General features: G+C 35.5%; 1 pseudogene; it reads left to right on the top strand.

Moving 5' to 3' along the window:
• The first annotated feature begins 259 nt into the window (after nt 1-259).
• Nucleotides 260-2,390, top strand: LOC140510444 (heat shock cognate 71 kDa protein pseudogene; annotated as a pseudogene).
• Nucleotides 2,391-17,875: the final 15,485 nt, after the last annotated feature.

Raw genomic sequence — 17,875 nt, 5'->3', positions numbered from 1 at the left:
AGTAGAGGAAAAATTGGGAAGAGAAATGAAAGTCATGCAACAAAATCATGAAAGTCAAGTCATCTTCTTGCTACAGGGAACCCAAAAAGTGCTGAAGAAATAACAATTAAAAAAGAAAACATTAACCTGAATGGCAAGAGAGATCTAAAAAGCCAATGAGGAGAAGAAAGTCTCAAAAAGTAGAACTGAGCTACTCAGAGCAGCAGCAGCCCTTCTTTCTCCACAGCGGTCAGCTACAACCCCCAATTCCCAAGCAACCATGTTGAAAGGACCCGCAGCTGGCATTGATCTTGGCACCACTTACTCCTCTGTGGGAGTCTTCCAACATGGGAAAGTGGAGATCATTGCTAATGACCAAGGAAACAGGACCACCCCCAGCTATGTCACCTTCACCAACACAGAAGGTTTAATTGGTGATGTTACAAAGAATCAAGTTGCAATGTACCCCACCAACACAGTTTTTGATGCCAAATGTCTGATTGGTCACAGATTTGATGATGCAGTTGTACAGTCAGACATGAAGCACTGGCCTTTTACAGTGGTGAATGATGCAGGCAGGCCTAAGGTCCAAGTAGAGTACAAAGGGGAGACCAAAAGTTTCTATCCAGAGGAAATGTCTTCTATGGTCTTGACCAAGATGAAAGAAATTGCTGAAGCTTACCTTGGGAAGACAGTCACAAATGCTGTCATCACAGTACCAGCCTATTTCAACAATTCCCAGCGTCAGTCCACTAAAGATGCTGGAACCATTGCTGGTCTCCATGTGCTCCGAATCATCAGTGAGCCATCTGCTGCTGCTATTGCTTATGGTTTGTACAAAAACGTTGGTGCCTAGAGAAATGTGTTGATCTTTGACCTTGGAGGTGGTACTTTTGATGTCTCCATTCTTACCATTGAAGATGGCATCTTTGAGGTCAAGCCCACAGCTGGGGACACCCACTTGGGTGGGAAGGACTTTGACAACCGAATGGTCAACCATTTCATTGTGGAGTTCAAGTGAAAGCACAAGGACATCAGTGAGAACAAGAGGGCTGTTCTCCGTCTTTGTGAACATGCAAAACACACCCTCTCTTCTAGTAGCCAGGCCAGTATTGAGATTGACTCCCTCTACCAAGGTATTGACTTCTATACATCAATAACTCAGTCCTATTTCAAAGAGCTAAATGCTGATCTCTTTCATGGCACACTGGACCCTGTGGAAAAGGCCTTAAGAGATGCCAAGCTAGATAAATCACAGACTCATGACATCGTCCTGGTGGGTGGTTCCACTTGAATTCCAAAAATCCAGAAGTTTTTGCAAGACTTCTTCAAGGGCAAGGAGCTCAACAACAGTATCAATCTTGATGAGGCTGTTGCTTATGGTGCAGCTGTCCAGGCTGCCATTTTGTCTGGAGATAAATCTGAGGATGTGCAGGACTTGTTGCTGTTGGATGTCACTCCTCTTTCCCTTGGAATTAAAACTGCTGATAGAGTTATGACGGTTCTGATCAAACGTAATACCACCATCCCCACCAAGCAGAACAGACATTTACCACCTATTCAGACAACCAGCTTGGTGTGCTTATTCAGGTTTATGAAGGTGAGAGGGCAATGACAGAGGATAACAACCTGCTTGGCAAATTTGAGCTCACAGGAATCCCCCAAGCACCCAGAGGTGTTCCTCAGATTGAAGTAACATTTGACATTGATGCAAATGGTATTCTCAATGTTTCTTCTATGGATAAGAGCACAGGCAAGGAGATCACCACTACCAATGATAAAGGACATCTGAGCAAGGAAGACATTGAGCGTATGGTTCAGGAGGCTGAGAAATACAAAGCTGGGGATGAGAAGCAGAGAGACAAGGTGTCTTCCAAGAATTCTCTTGAGTCTTATGCTTTCAACATGAAGGCTAAAGTGGAGGATGAAAAATTGCAATGCAAAATTGGTGATGAAGACAAACAGAAGATCCTTGAAAAATGTAGTGAAATAATCAGCTGGCTGGATAAGAACCAGACTGCTGAGAAGGAAGAATTTGAGCATCAGCAGAAAGAGTTGGAGAAAATCTGCAACCCCATCATTACCAAGCTGTACCAGAGTGCAGGGGGCATGACAGGAGGCATGCCTGGTGGATTCCCAGGGAGTGGAGCGGCCCCATATGGAGGTGCTTCTTCTGGACCCACCATTGAAGAGGTAGACTAAACAACAGAAGAAAGAGCATTCCACACAGCTTTTCCAAAAATTGAAGGACTCAAAATTTGTAGCCAAGGTAGTAGCAGTTTAAAAGTAACATTTAAGCTACTGCGTAAATCTTAGGCATTCTGAATACTTGAATGTGTGCAGAGGGGAGAGAAGTGAATAACTTTGCACTTTATCAGTACTGTAAACAAGTGGAAATGCAATTTTTGTCCTGGAGAATAAAAATTGTTTAAAATTGGCACCATAAAAAAAATTAGAATTGACCAGATGATAAAGAGGTCCAAAAGCTCACTGAAGAAAATAATTCCTTAAAGATTAGAATGGAGAGGATTTCCTCACTAATGACGTTTTGAAAAAATCAAGAAATTATTAAATAAAAAAAAGGAATGAGAAAAAGCAGACAATGTGAAATGTCTTATTGGAAAAACAACTCACCTGGAAAATAGATCCAGGAGAGACAATTTAAAAATTATTGGAATACCTGAAAGCCATGATCAAAAAATAGCCTAGATACCATCTTTCAAGAAATTTACACAGAAAACTGCCCTGATACTCTGGAATGAGAGGGCAAAATAGATATTACAAGAATCTACCAAACTGCTCCCTGAAAGAGATCCCCAAAGAAAAACTCCTAGGAATATTGTGGCCAAATTCCAGAGCTCCCAGGTCAAGGAGAACATACAGCAGCCGAAAAGAAATAATTCAAGTATTGTGGAAACAAAATCAAGATAACACAAGATCTAGCAGCTTCTACATTAAGGCATTGAAGGGCTTGAAATAAGATACTTCAGAGGTCAAAAAAAACTAGGATTAAAATCAAGAATCACCTCCCTAGCAAAACTGAGTATAATACTTTAGGGTTTTGAAAAACTGGTTATTCAATCAAATAGATGACTTTCAAGCATTATGGTTGAAAAGACAAGAGCTGAATGGAAAATTTGACTTTCAAACCCAAGAATCAAGAGAAATATGAAAAGGTAAACAGAAAAGAGAAAACAAAAAGGTCTTACTAAAGTTGAAGTGTTTACATTCCTATATAGAAAGATAACATTTGTATGTCCTGAAACTTTTCTCAGTATTAGGGTAGTTGGACGGATTATAAATATAAAGACAGAGGGCACAGAGTGAGTTGAAAATGAAGGGATGACATCTAAAAAAATGAAATTAAGGGGTGATAGAGGAATATATTGGGAGAAGGAGAAAGGGAGAATTAGAATAGGATAAATGATCTCTTACATATAAGAGACAAGAAAAAACTTTTTTCAATGAAGGGTTCGAGAAAGAAGGTGAAAGGGAAAGAGTGAACCTTACTCATCAGATTTGGCTTAAGGAGCAAATAACATACACACTCAATTTGCTATGACAATCTATCTTACCCTACAGGAAAGTGAGGGGCAAGGGGATGAACATTGAGGGGACTGAGATAATAGAAGTGAAGGCACATTGGAGGAAGGGGTAATTAGAAGTAAACACTTTTGAGAAGGGACAAGGTCAAAAGAGAAAATAGAGTAAACTGGGGGCAGGATAGGATGGAGCGATATATAGTTTTTTTAAAAAATTACTGTCATGGAAATGTTTTGCATGACGACATAGATGTAACCTATATTGAATTGCTCGCCTTCTCAGTGAGGGTGGGTGGGGAAAGAGCAAAGGAGAGAAGTTGGAACTCAAAGTCTTAAAAATGAGCATTAAAAATTGTTTTTACATGCAACTGGGAAATGTCATATAGGCAGTGGGGTATAGAAATATATCTTACCCTACAAGAAAATAGAGGGGAAGAGGAAAAGACAACAGAGGGGTGTGTGAAAGAAGGGAGAGCAGGTTGAGGGAAGGGGGTAATCCAAATGCACACTCTCTTGGACAGGTATCAGGAAGAGATGGGGAGAAATTTTGAAACTCAAAATCTTGTGGATTTGAGTGTTGACAATTAAAAACAAATCAATTAATCTTAAAAACTACAAGAAAAAATAAAAGTACTGAAAAAGACTTCTTGGTGAAAGTAGAATTTTAACTTAGACTTGAAGGAAGCCAAAAGGATAGGGAATGAAGAGAGGTATTAAGGACAGTCAGTGAAAAGACACAAATTTGGAGTTGGAATTTTTTGTTTGAGGAAGAACAAGGAAACCACTGTCACTGTCATATGAATGTTGATAGGAGCAAAGTATAAGAAGACTGGAAAAAAGGTAATGAATAACCTTAAAAGTCAAATAGAGACTTTTATATTTGATTCTCAAAGTTTTTATACTCTTTAATAATTGTTATTTCTATGATTCTGTATCAACTATCCTTGATTTCTATAGAAGAAACCTCCCTAGTAGTAAGTGAATGTGGGCAAAACAATTCAATGTGGTCATGTCATCATATATAAGACAACTCAACTTTTTATAGAGAACTATACTATACAAGATGTTTTTGTTGCAACATCACTTTGAGGTAGGAAATAATAATAGCAACCACGAAAACGTAACATAGCACAATTATGTCATGTATCTTATAGTGAAAGTTTATTTTATCTATGACTTGACTAGATGGTCACTTAAGCATTAAAATCTGTGATGCTATAATAATGGCTGACATTTTTATATCACCCTTGGCTTTGGAAACTATTTTCCAAATGATATATTTTACCAATACATTAAACAACAAAATGTTCATCTTTCTTAATTATACAGAGGAGCAAATCTAGGTCTATGGAGTTTAAATGGCTTACCTATGGCCACAGAAATAGACTTATATGAGGGTGTCAATGTAAAATAGTTTAATTTCATTTCAGACGCAGTTTTCAATCATTTATTCTATTTTGCTCCTCAATAACCTTCAAATGATTGAATGTGGAATATTTAGAAAGGGGGAAATATAATGCAATATGAAGACTATAAGAAAACTACAGGCAGCCAAGTACGGGAAGACAAATATAATATGTTTTATTTCCTGTTTTATTTGTTTTAATAGTATTTTATTTATTCTATTACATATAAAGACAATTTTGACATTCACTTTTATGAAATTCTGACTTCCAAATTTTGTCCCTCTCTCCCAATATTGCCCATCCCTTAGATGGTAAGCAATTTGATATAAATTATGTATATGCAGTCATGTAAAACATATTTCCATATTAGTCATGTTGTGAAAGAAGAAATAGAAAAAGAGAAAAAAACACAAGAAAGGGAAAATAGTATCCTTCAATCTGAATTGACACTCTATCAGTTCTTCCTCTGGATTTAGGGGTAGGGTAGATATCATTTTCCATCATGAGTCTTTTGAAACTGTCTTGAATCATTGTATTCCTGAGAAGAAATAAGCTATTCATTGCTAATTATTGCACAATGTCATCAGAGACACTTTGAAAACATGTTTTGTTTCCTGGAGGAATTTGTGACAAATATAATTTTTATGAGGCACATGTCTCTTCAGTGGTACATGTCTTACAAAGGGTAACCTTGAATGTTAGGAGGGTTGTTGAAGTATAATGCACATTCTTCCAAAAAGACAAAAAAGAATGATCAAAGAAAACTACTGAATAAAAGAAAGAGTTGAAATAGAATTGATCCTCCCTAGAGAAGGAGGACACACTACCTGATTGTATTACATTTCAGTTTTATTTCTTAAGATTGTGGAGAAGATAGGGGGCGTAACCTAAATGATCTAAGTGATGCAAAGCATAGATCTATAGATATAAGCTAATATAAATTCATGAATTTGTTTTAAGGACATGTTTAGATATTTTTCAGTTGTGTCCAACTCTTTATGAGTCTTTTTGAATTTTCTCATGAAAGATACTGGAATGGCTTGCCAGTTCCTTCAACTTATTTTACAGATGAGGAAATTGAGGCAAACTGGGTGAAGTGACTTGCTCAGGGTCACACAGTTTGTAAGTATCTGAGGTCTGATTTGGAATCAGGAAGATGAGTCTTTTTGACTCCAGGTATGCCATCATATTCACTGCACCACCTAGATGCTCTTGAGGGACGTAAAGAGAATGAATAGACTATGGCTGTGATACAGAGACACTATTGGCAGGTCAGCAGAGCTACCAACAGGGGTTTTTGATAAGAAATTGTTCTGACCTAAGGGCAGGATTTGATTGCAAAATAAAATTATGAATGTGGAACAATTTTAACCAGTCTGGGAGCAAAATAAGTGATAGAATGACTCTTTACAAATAACACTTAAGCGTAGTTTAAATGTTTGACTTAGAGACTAACAAAAAGCCACACTCCAGAAACTATCTGTGACTGTATTTTGAAAGTGAGGTTTCAGTTTTTGATAACAATAATAGGAACAGAGATAAGATAAGCAATAATAGAAATAGGAAATAAACCTGTGATTTCATTATTACAAGGCATTTTCCTGGTGTGCAAACTCTCCAAAACAATGCTGATCAGCACCTGTTTTTCAAATTGTAGTCCTAGTGAGTTCTCAGGAGCACTGCCACAAACAACTATGTATAAGTCATGACTTGAATGTGTCTCTACAATTTGAAGGTCAACTCTATACACTATAACATATTTCTTCTCAATTCTACATGCATACATGCATATCTATACATACATACATAGAAACATATATATGCATACAAATATACACATGTATACATATACACACATAGACATATGTGTATATATATGTAAATATACAGATATATAATATACATACATTTGAAATTATGCACCAACAATAAACATAATTTTAGAATAATAATCACAAAATTGAAAAACCACCTAAATCGGTGAATTCTTAATTTAAGACACTTCAGTTTTAAAAAGAAAAACTAAATCCCAACTGTGAAGTGGTAAGATGCATTTTCTATCCTGAAAACAAATGAAACTGAACAAGCAAACCGCTGCCTGTCTAATATCAGCTTAGAATCGTCTGAAATAAAAGATTAATGACAAATGCCTGGATTAAATTTTCATTGGTAGAAATTGTAACCCTGGTATAGAATTATAACCCTACTGAGAAAGTAACAGGAATACACGGGGAAATAATAGCATGACCTAAAGAGGTTGATGTACTAGAAGACAGGATACTAGAGTCAGAATATATGGCTACTTACTGAGAGACCTTGGAGAACTTACAACCTCTCTGAGTTTCCATTTTATCATCTTCATATTAAGACCATTCATATTTTGCTCCCCTCAAACCCTCAAAATACCTTTAATTAATAACTCTAAAAAAATTCTAGAAGTGCAGAACCCACAAAATGATGGAGTGAAACAATTTTCCAGACTCAGATAACATAGAAGGTCAGCAGTAAAGGTGTCTTGCACCTGGGTAAAAAAGGATATCGGTCCAGTGCAGGGCAACATAGTCCTGGCTCCTGCAAGCCAAGAGCAGGCCTGAGGAGCCACTGATTAAGCAGCAGCAGCTATTTCTGGAGCTCTCAGTCTACAGATATAAAGGAAGGAGTGTCAAACAACTAGTCAGAGGGAGATTAAATAGAACTCTTTGCACTGAGCCAGGATTCTGTTGTTTTGCACATACCTGGATCTGGATCATAGTCCTTGGTTGAAGTTTTAGGAGAAGAAGGAGCACTGACATAACAGATCTTGTAGTCACAGTGAAGAGGGATCCTTCCTCACAATTTCAGGGCATAAAAGAGTGCCTGTGGTCACTCACTGAACAGAAAGCAGGCCAGGAGAGGAGTAAACACCTCTCCTTAGATCATACCACCTTGGAAGAACTGAAAACTTGCAGGTCGCTAAAAGCATATCTGAAAACAGCTACACAAAACCCCTGAAGCTTTGGACACATTGGAAACAGAGACCTACTTTAACAAAGAGTTAAAAGTCAAGTAATAGCCTGGGAAATGAGCCAGCAACAGAAAAAATTCTAACCATAGGAAGTTACCATGTTGACAAAGGAAGATCAAAACTGACACTCAGAAGAAAACAAAGTCAAAGTTTTTACATCCAAAGCTTCCAAGAAAAATAAGAATTGGTCTCAGGCCATACAAGATATCAACAAGTATTTTGAAAATCAAGTAATTGAGGTAGAGAAAAAATTGGGAAGAGAAATGAGAGTGATGCAAGAAAATCGTGAAAAATAAGTCAATAGTTTGATAAAGAAGACATAAAAAAGTAGTGAAGAAATAACACTTTAAAAAACACACTAAGCTAAATGGTAAAATAAATACAAAAATCCAATGAGGAAAATAATGCCTTAAAAGGCAGAATTGGCCAAATGGAAAAAAAAGAGGCAAAAAAATTCCCTGAAGGAAAAAAATACCTACTAACAAAGTAGATTTGGCCAAAGGAAAATAGAAGTACACATGCTCACAGAAGAAAATCATTCCTTAAAAATTAGAAATGAGCAAATGGAATCTAATGACTTCATGAGAAATCAATAAACAAAAAAGCAAAGCCAAAAGAATAGAAAAAGTAGAAGACAGTGTGGAATATCTCATTGGAAAAACAACTGAGCCAGAATACAGAGGAAGGAGAGACAATTTAAAAATTATTGGACTATTTGAAAGCCATGATTTAGAAAAAGAGAGAATTTAGATGTCATCTTTAAGGAAATTGTCACAGAAACCTGCACTGATATTCTAGAATGAGAGAGTAAAATATGGAAAGAATCCACGGATCACCTCTTGAAAGAGAAGCCAAAATGAAAACTCTAAGGAATATTATAGTCAAATTTCAGAGTTCTAAGGTCAATGAAAAAATATTGCAATCAACCAGAAAGAAATACTTCAAGTATTTTGAAGTGACAGTCAGGACAGCACAAAATTTAGAAGCTTCTACATTAAAGGATCAGAGGGCTTGGACTATGATACCATGGAAAGCTTTGTTTAACTTTTCCTGGAGGTCGTCAAGTAATATTTGAACGGCGACTTCTCAGGGATATTGGAGCAACATTGTGATTCAATTGTGGGTTGGATAAAATGATGAATGAGGTTTCTTTTGACTCTGTGATTCAGGGAGGGCTCTACCAGATTATCTGTTGTTATTCCTAGACCTGGGCAATCTTATTTAAGTAGGAGGATAATGATATAAAATGTGATAGTAATTCAAAGTCAAATATACACATGATCCTTCTGTATTCATGGATCTTCATTAACATAAGTGACCAATTTTCAGTTCCAGGTATTAGATTTCAAAATGACAGCTGCAGTATATGTGTCCAAAAGGATATCATAAATGATTAGTTGTAGAAGAGAAAAGGAGTGGTAGGCAGAATTCTGTCAGAGTTAAGCACTGAAATAGTTTCTGAGTATATCATAGCTACACCCTAATTAATGGCAAAGAGCTGTGATCATGTTGATTACTAGCAGACTCATATATCTATCACTTGAAACTATCTGTGGATGATTTTTAAAAGAAAATTATCTTATTCATTTTTCTCGAAATTATAAATCACATTAGTGATTAGCATTTGGTTGCTTAATACAACGTATCTGGTGGTTATAATAACCAATTTTAGCAAGAAAAAAATATTTTATGCTCCTAAAATCAGCCATGTACAGTGGAATCCTGATTAATTATGATGACTAATCCAAGTTCCAGAGAAGAAATGATGCAGCAAATAATTTTAATAGATACATGGGGAGTTCTGTTAAAATCATGTCTTGTTCTGATCTACCTGACTTCTCCCCCTTTTAGTCAGTTTAGTAAGTTAATAAATCACCAGTATTTACAGGTAAAGAGTTTTCTTTGAATTTACTCTTCTAAACAGGTACGTTCCAAACATTGTAAAATATCAAATGGAGCTGATAATTTTTGAATGACATGGCATGCTAACTTTACAGTTTTACTGAAAATTTTGTGATAAGATACATATGTTAACGAACTAACCCCAAGTTGGGGTTAATAACAAATAAGATTTAGTCTGTCCCTCCAACCCCATAAAATATAACCTCAAAGCTCCTGTCCCCTGAGCACTTTTCTATATTTCTGTCAATGCTGCTATGTGCTCTGAACTCTAATCTAGGGTTATAAAAGTGATTCTCTGTGCCTCTCCTTTCCATGACACACCCCACTGCCACCTACCTTCCTCCACCACTCCTTCTACATTTCCATGCTGTCTAGTCTTCTGTATTGGAAAGTAGTTTGTCCTTTTCTTTCTAACTATGTCATTCTCATTATGACATAAGTTCCTTCCAAGGCAAATTGAGAACCTACTAGAAAATCAGCTGTATTTATTGTTCATGAACACTTCTCTCCTGCTGTCTTCCTGCTTATAGTTTGGTGAAGCTGAAATATTATCCTGTAATCTAAGAGAATTGTGTCAGGATCCAAATCCCCAATTGCATCACACCTTATGACACTGGGCTTTCCAACAAATTACTTCCCTTCCCCCCTTCCAAGAGATGAAAGAAAAACAAAGAACTATAACCAGACTTCTAAATCTATTTCTGCCACTAATTAGTTTTGTGCTTTGGACAAGATTCTTACTTTTTCTGGGTCCTAGTTTCAGTTATAAAAGGAGGTGATTGAACTAGAACTCTGTAGTGAATCAAAGTTTGAATTAATTATGAATTTCTTTGAATTTACTGTTCTAGTTCTCTGATACTTCTAAGAGTGGTACAAAGAGGTAGGGACAGGCAGAGGATAGTCCATTTCCTATTTGCCATCTTTCCATCCCACATCATGTCCAACCCTATCTTCTGTCTTAACTATTATTGTGGGAAAATGGACTTTTTTTAAAAGCTTCTTACCTAAGATTTGATACATTAAGATTACTTATATCTACCATCTCTAATAGAGGACAATATGGGCAAAATGAGGACAAGGTAAGAATCAATTAACTTAGTTATAGTCAATGATGCCTGAGGACTTTTTGCCTTTATGAGTTTTAAAGGAATAAAATTTATAACAGGATTTCATATACTTGTTCAATCCCATTTTCCACAAAATCAACTGAAACTTAAATAACATCTTTTTAAAACAATATAAATGACAAAAAAAACTATTAAAACAGCTAAATCAATAGAGAGTACTTAAAAACCAAAGGCACTTTTCATGAATAAGAATGTGCTTTCAGTTAATAATGAATTTCGTGTGTGTGTGTGTGTGTGTGTGTGTGTGTGTGTGTGTGTGTGTGCTGTAACAAGCAGGTAGGTCGCTTAGTGGATAGAGCACTGAGCTTGGGATAAGGAAGACTCTTATTCATGAGGTCAAATCTGACTGCAAATATTTACTATCCGGGTGACTCTGGGCAAGTCACTTAACCCTGTTTGCCACAGCTCCTGAACCCTAAAATGAGCTGGAGAAAGAAATGACAAACCATTCCAGTATCTTTGCCAAGGAAACCCCAAATGGAGTCCTGAAGAGCTGGACATGACTGAAATAACTGCATAGCAAAATACACATGTACACATACATATCAACTAGGTGGCACAGTGGATACATAATCAGGAATTGAGTCAGGAAGCCTTAAATTAAAATTTGGTTTCAAACACTTATTCTATGTGCCTCTGGGAAAGGCACTTAGTCTCTATTTGTCTCAGTTTCCTCATTTGTGAAAATGGGGATAAGAATACATCAAACTCCCAGTGTTGTTTTATGAGAGTCCAATGAGATATTATTCATAAAGCACTTAGCACAGTGCCTGGCATATAGTGGATCCTCTGTAAACGTTAGCTGTTGTTATGATGGGGATGATGATGAATATATTATGCATCTATGTGTGAAGACAGCAATATTTCACCTAAGAAAGGAATCTTTCAGGGCATCTAGACCAACTTATCCTTACCTGACCTAGAGTCCCTTTAATCAAAATGCCAACAGGTAGTCATCTATTTGCATTGATCAACTGAGTGAGGAGCAACCCACTACTGGTAGAAGTACATTTCATTTGTGAATACTCTAATTGTTTGGAATATTTTCATTTTTCCCCACCTATTATATCAAACAGTTGTCTGTCTCTGAACCATCTCATATACTGTTCTTACTTTGCCCTGCAGGGACCAAGGAAATAACTATGATGTCCTACCTAAGTATTCTCATTTTACAGTGACATTAGCAAGTCCTAGTTTCTTCAACTGACTCCTGTATACCAAGGATTCCAGACTCCTTTCCACCCTCATAGCTCTTTTGGGATAAGCTTATTTCTAGAGTCCAGAACATGACCAGAGTACTCCTGAAATGATGTGAACAGGATGGAATACAACCGAATTACCACTGTCCTTGTTCCATTATACATGTATTAATAAAACTCAAGCTCACTTTTTTTTTCTTGGTTGCCATTTCACATGACTCATTCAAGTTGATCTTATGGTCTACTAAAAGTCTCAGATTTTTTTTTTTCATTTGAGCCATTAATTAAAATTAAACTAACCAAACTTGGGATTAAAAATTTATTCCTGAACCTACATTTAGTACTTTATATTTACATATTCTGAATTATATCTTGTTAGACTATTAAGATCTTTTAACATCCTGGGATTGTCATTGAATATGGCAGCTAATACTCCTAGATTTCTTTCATCTACAAATTTATCAGAACATTATCTATGCCTTCAAACCATTAATAAACATGTTAAATAGCAAAAAAGTCAAGGATGGATCCACAGGACACTCCATTATTGATGCCCCTCCCAAATGGTATCAAGCAATTAATGGCCACTTTGTATCAAATAATTTGATCACTTTCAAATTCGTATGATTTTTATCACATAACTTTCTGCCCGTTCTCCACTAATAACTTGAAGAACTTTGTCAAATGTTTTACTGAACCCTAGGTAAACTGTAAATACAACAGTTCTCTGTTATATATGAATAATAACTTTGTTACTAGTCTGTCATGTTGTATTTTTTTATGAACCTCTACTGAATCTCAGTGATAATACAAGCTATTCTAGATGTGCCCAAAATGTACCTTTCATAATGGATGCTAAGCATTTATGATAGGAAATTAGTGTGGAGAGATGGTTGAAGACGTTTTATTTTTCATTTAATTCCAATAATTTATGTGTTTTTTTTCTGTTTTGAATATTCTGGGGAAAAGTTAAGAATCTATTCTTTCCAAAGGCCTCTCTATATTCTTGAAATATGGAAGGCTTTTCTCCTGCTTGAATTTTCTGCATCCAATAAAGTCCTCCATTGATGTTTCAGTAGCATCTCAAATTCAGCATCTGAAAGAAAATCTATTTTTTCCCCTAAAACGTTGCCTTTTTTTCCCAAATGCCTTAGTACAGTCAAGGGTTCTACCAAAGTCTCAGCCACACAGACTCACAATATTTGGTCCATACTTGACTCCTCATTCTCCCCACTTATGCAATCCATTGTCAGATTTTATTTCTACCTTCACAACATCTCTGTCATATGCTGTCTTCTCTACACATAACTGTCACACTAGATCAGGTCTTTATCATGTCTGTCTTTGACTGTAACACCAATGTGTGAATTAATTTGCCTGCCACCTCTCTCTCTCTCTCCCCCCTCATATATATCTATATCTATATATCTATATCTACACAGATATAGATATATAGATATAGATATATATCCAACTTCAACTCAGTTGCCAAAACCTTTTGCTAAAGTGTAGGTCTGGCAATGGTCTGTCTCTCTGCTCATTAAACTCTGGTAGCTCTCTGTCATCTCAAGGATAAAACATAAATTCCTGTTTGGTATTAAAAGCTTTATACCACCAGTGTACTTTCTAACTCTTTTATCTGCTTTATTCCCCTTCACTCACTCTGTGATCCAGGTACATTGGATTACATGATGTTTGTTGAATATTACGTTCTGTTTCCCATCTCCAGATCCTTTTATTAGCTGTATTCTATGACTAGAATATTTTCTCTCCTCACTCCTACTTTCCAGTTTGCCGGAATTCTTTCAAGACTCAGCTCAAATGCTTCCTTCTGGAGGAGACAATTCTGGATATCCACAGCTGCTCATGTCCTTTTCTCTAAGATTTCCCTCTATCTATTCTGCACACATTTTATATGTATTACCACATTGTCCTTTCCATTGTAATGTCAACTCCTTGAGATTAGAATGTTTCAAAATTTTTATTTATATCACTAGCACTTAGTATATTTCTGGCAAATATTAAGTGCTTAATTGTGTTGTTGTGTTTATGCTTCATTTTTGAAGAAGACCATGACAGAGAAATGATGACATGACTTGCACTGAACTTTGTTTTGAGTGAAGGAGGGCTGTGCAAAGTCAGCAGCCTCACTTACTGAATAGCACAGAGATAACTTTTACTCTTAAAGACCATGTAATTGCATTGTGTTGTTACTAGAACGCAAATGCTGGATTCTAAAATCAAGCTTTAAAGGTCTTGAGCATAGCTCTGCAGGTGGAAGATATTTTAAAATGGCATTATTTGTCATTAACCATGTACTAGTAATAGATGATTTATTTTATATTCCCATATATGTTCATATATAATTATCTCTGTAATTCACTTCACATGAAAGCACATGTCCACTGGCCAATTGAATGTAAGGATTTACACCAGGAAAGAGAAATAACTGCTGATTTAATTGATTTTATTACAAATCTTTGTTCATGTTGACAGATGAGCGAATGAAAGATTGGTATACATTGGAAAATATTCTCTTAAAATCTGATAAAAAAGTATCCTTAAACTTGAGTTGTTCCTACAACTTTAGACTTTGATCTCTGTTAGGTGGAAGTGATCTTGCCCTCATCTGAAGATCTAACTTTTATAACCAAAAATATTACACTAAAATGATTGATAGAAATATGAAAAAATATTTATTGAATAAAATAAATATGTTTTCTCATACATACACAAAAATCTTAATGCAAACTTAAGCTATTAAAATTTAAAACTTCAAAAGGTTAAAATATTTTTATATTTATATGTGTGTGTATTTTAATTTTGCTCTTTGACTATCAAGGAGACAGTGAAGGGCAAGAGAAAGACTCTAAAATAAGGAATTGAGCTCCAGGCATCAATCATAGGTCTACTGGGGGTAAAAGACTTGAATTCTAGGAGAGTAGGTGAAGGGTTAAAATGTTAATACTTCAATATCTTAAAACTGAACTATGATTTTTAAGACACTCTATATAGTCCACATTTAGTTTTTCCTGCTGAAATATAAAAATAATAAAATGAATGGTCCAATGAGACTTTCAAGGCTGTTCTTAGAACTGAATGATGATTCATTACTCAATAGATTCTTCATCTCATCAATATGGAAACTCCATCCATCAGTGGATACCATATCCCATTCATTCTATTTTGCCTTAACCTCTCTGCCAACCTGCAATTTCACATCTCCAACTGCATTTTCAATAGTTCAAATTCGATTTCAAGTGAACATTGTAAACTAACCATTTCTACAAATGAACTCATTATCTTTTCCTTTAAACTCTGCAATTTTTTTTTTTATTACCACAGAGGAAAATACCTTCTGATCAGTCCCAAGACTCCCCACTTAGGTATCATCCTTAGTTCCTCAGTATCCCCATGTCCCTATATAGAATCTCTTGCTAAGGTCTGTTGATTTCACCTTTACAACATCTCTCCTTTGCCACTTTCTCTTCTTTTGCACCACTACCATGACTCTGGTGTGGGCCTTCATCATCTCACACCTAGACTATTGGAAAAGCCTGTAATCTCCAATTTTATTACAATCTACCTTATGTTTAACCAACATTGTGATTTTCCAAAAGCTCTGATATGACTTTGTGAACACACCTCTTATTCGACAAACTGCAGTGGTTCCTTATCAACTCCAGGATGAAAAGCAAAGTCCTATGTTCAGCGTTCCTTCTTCCTCATACTTTTTCACTCTTATACCTTATTCACAACCATGCAGTCTTTCACTTCTACAGACTACATACTCCATTTCTTGTTTCTTGATAGTCAAAAAAGAAAATGAAAATATACACAAGCAAAATTTAAATTTTTAAGCTTTTGAAGTTTCAAATTGTAATAAATTAATACTGCACTAAAATGTTTGTGTATATATATTAAAGTATATGTAGTTTAATAAACTCATGGTTATTTAATTAACTCTTGGTGAGGCATTTTCTCTAGGTTTCGCCATTACGTGGAATGTTCTCTCTTCTCATCACTGACTACTACCTCCCTGCCCTCCTTAAAGTCCAAAGTAAAATCCATTCTTTCTTAACCTTTTTTAATTTTAATGTCCTCCCTCTCTTGTTCACTTCCAGTTAGTCTCATATATATATATATATATATATATATAGCTTGTTTGTACATATTGTGTTTGTTATCTCCCTCATTAAATTGTGTGCTCCTAGAAGGCAGAGAATATCTTTTGCCTCTTTTTGTATCCCCAGGGTTTCACAAAGTGTCTGGAACATATTACGTGTTTAATAAATATTTATTTACTGACTTCCCATTCTTCCACCTAACCATCTTAACATGAGAAACATGAAACATTTACCAAGATATTTTAAACAATTACACAAAATATTTTTCCTATAGTAATTAATATCAAATTTTTGGCAATAATTTACTTCTCATCATTAAAATATTATAGTTATTTTAATATCGATAAGTTTTAGTATGGACCTGATAACACATTATATGTTTGTTGTCCAAGAGCCAACTTTAGTAAATTGTTGCCCACAGGAATATGAAGTTTTTATTCATAGAAACTCTTAACACCTAAGTTATGGAGGTGGTGATGATATTTTTATAAAAAAATCTGAAACTTTAAAAAGAGTACCCACATTGAATAAAATCACAGTTTAAGAATCACTTTCTTTGTGCTAGAAACAAGCTAAATAGCCCTGCATTCAGTCCTATGAGCCAAGCAAGAGAATCTTTCTTATAGCCATGGGCCCATGAGGGTACATGAAGAAGGATAGCTACAGCATATATGCCCCATATTATTGCTTACTTTATATTTATTTTCACATTGGAGGAAATCGTATTTTTTAATCCTCATAAAGCTCTGAAAGAATCAAATAACCCACATCAGGAGAATAAAAGGGGTTCTAGAGCTGGATAGGATGAGGGTGAATTAGGCACCAAAGGATTTTCACCTATTCCAGTCATGCCCTTTTCACCTTTTCAAATGTCTGCAAGTGAACTTCAGTTCCATCTTTCTGAGATAGATATATCTTCCCCATTTACTTTTGTCTACTTCCACGTATTCTTTCGGTGCTAACTGAAGTTAATACTCTTCTTTAACAAACTGTTCAGATAAAATAAATATTTTAGGTATAAACCTGATAGTCATTTTTTACTCTGAAATTTATCAGAGTAATAGAGAACCACATCCTCTCACCACTGTTGGTGAGGGATGTTGATTTATTGACAGGTACTTTATTAACTTCTGATTCAAAAGAAAAATTTCTGCTTAACTCCATCAGATGGTGGAAGGGTAAATTATTCCTCCTGGTGCATTGCCAGTGGAGAATGTACTCATTTGATTTATCCGAGGACTGGGGGACATTCTTCTCCATACTTGAAAGTGAATTTGGCTTTTGAAACGTTAATTCTGTCTTACTGCTTATAGTTGTGCCCCATATATTTCCAATGGTGCAATATTCCACTGCCCACTTAAATGTGTATATTACCAATTGTGTCTCACATATTTTAACTCTGATTTTTGGCTTACTCACAGATATAGGCAAAGTTACAAGAATATCAGTTAGTATTATTCTTACCATCATCATCATCATTTAATCTTCATTTTTTTTATTGCATAAATTATTTAACTGGGGTATATTTTGTATACTTAACCTTCATAGTTTGTGTGTGTGTGTGTGTGTGTGTGTGTGTGTGTGTGTAT

This window comes from Notamacropus eugenii, chromosome 6 (assembly GCF_028372415.1).
Source record: "Notamacropus eugenii isolate mMacEug1 chromosome 6, mMacEug1.pri_v2, whole genome shotgun sequence".
Classification (NCBI taxonomy): Eukaryota; Metazoa; Chordata; class Mammalia; order Diprotodontia; family Macropodidae; genus Notamacropus; species Notamacropus eugenii.
Note: the sequence above shows the minus strand (reverse complement) of the source record. Positions and strands in the feature narration are given on the sequence as shown.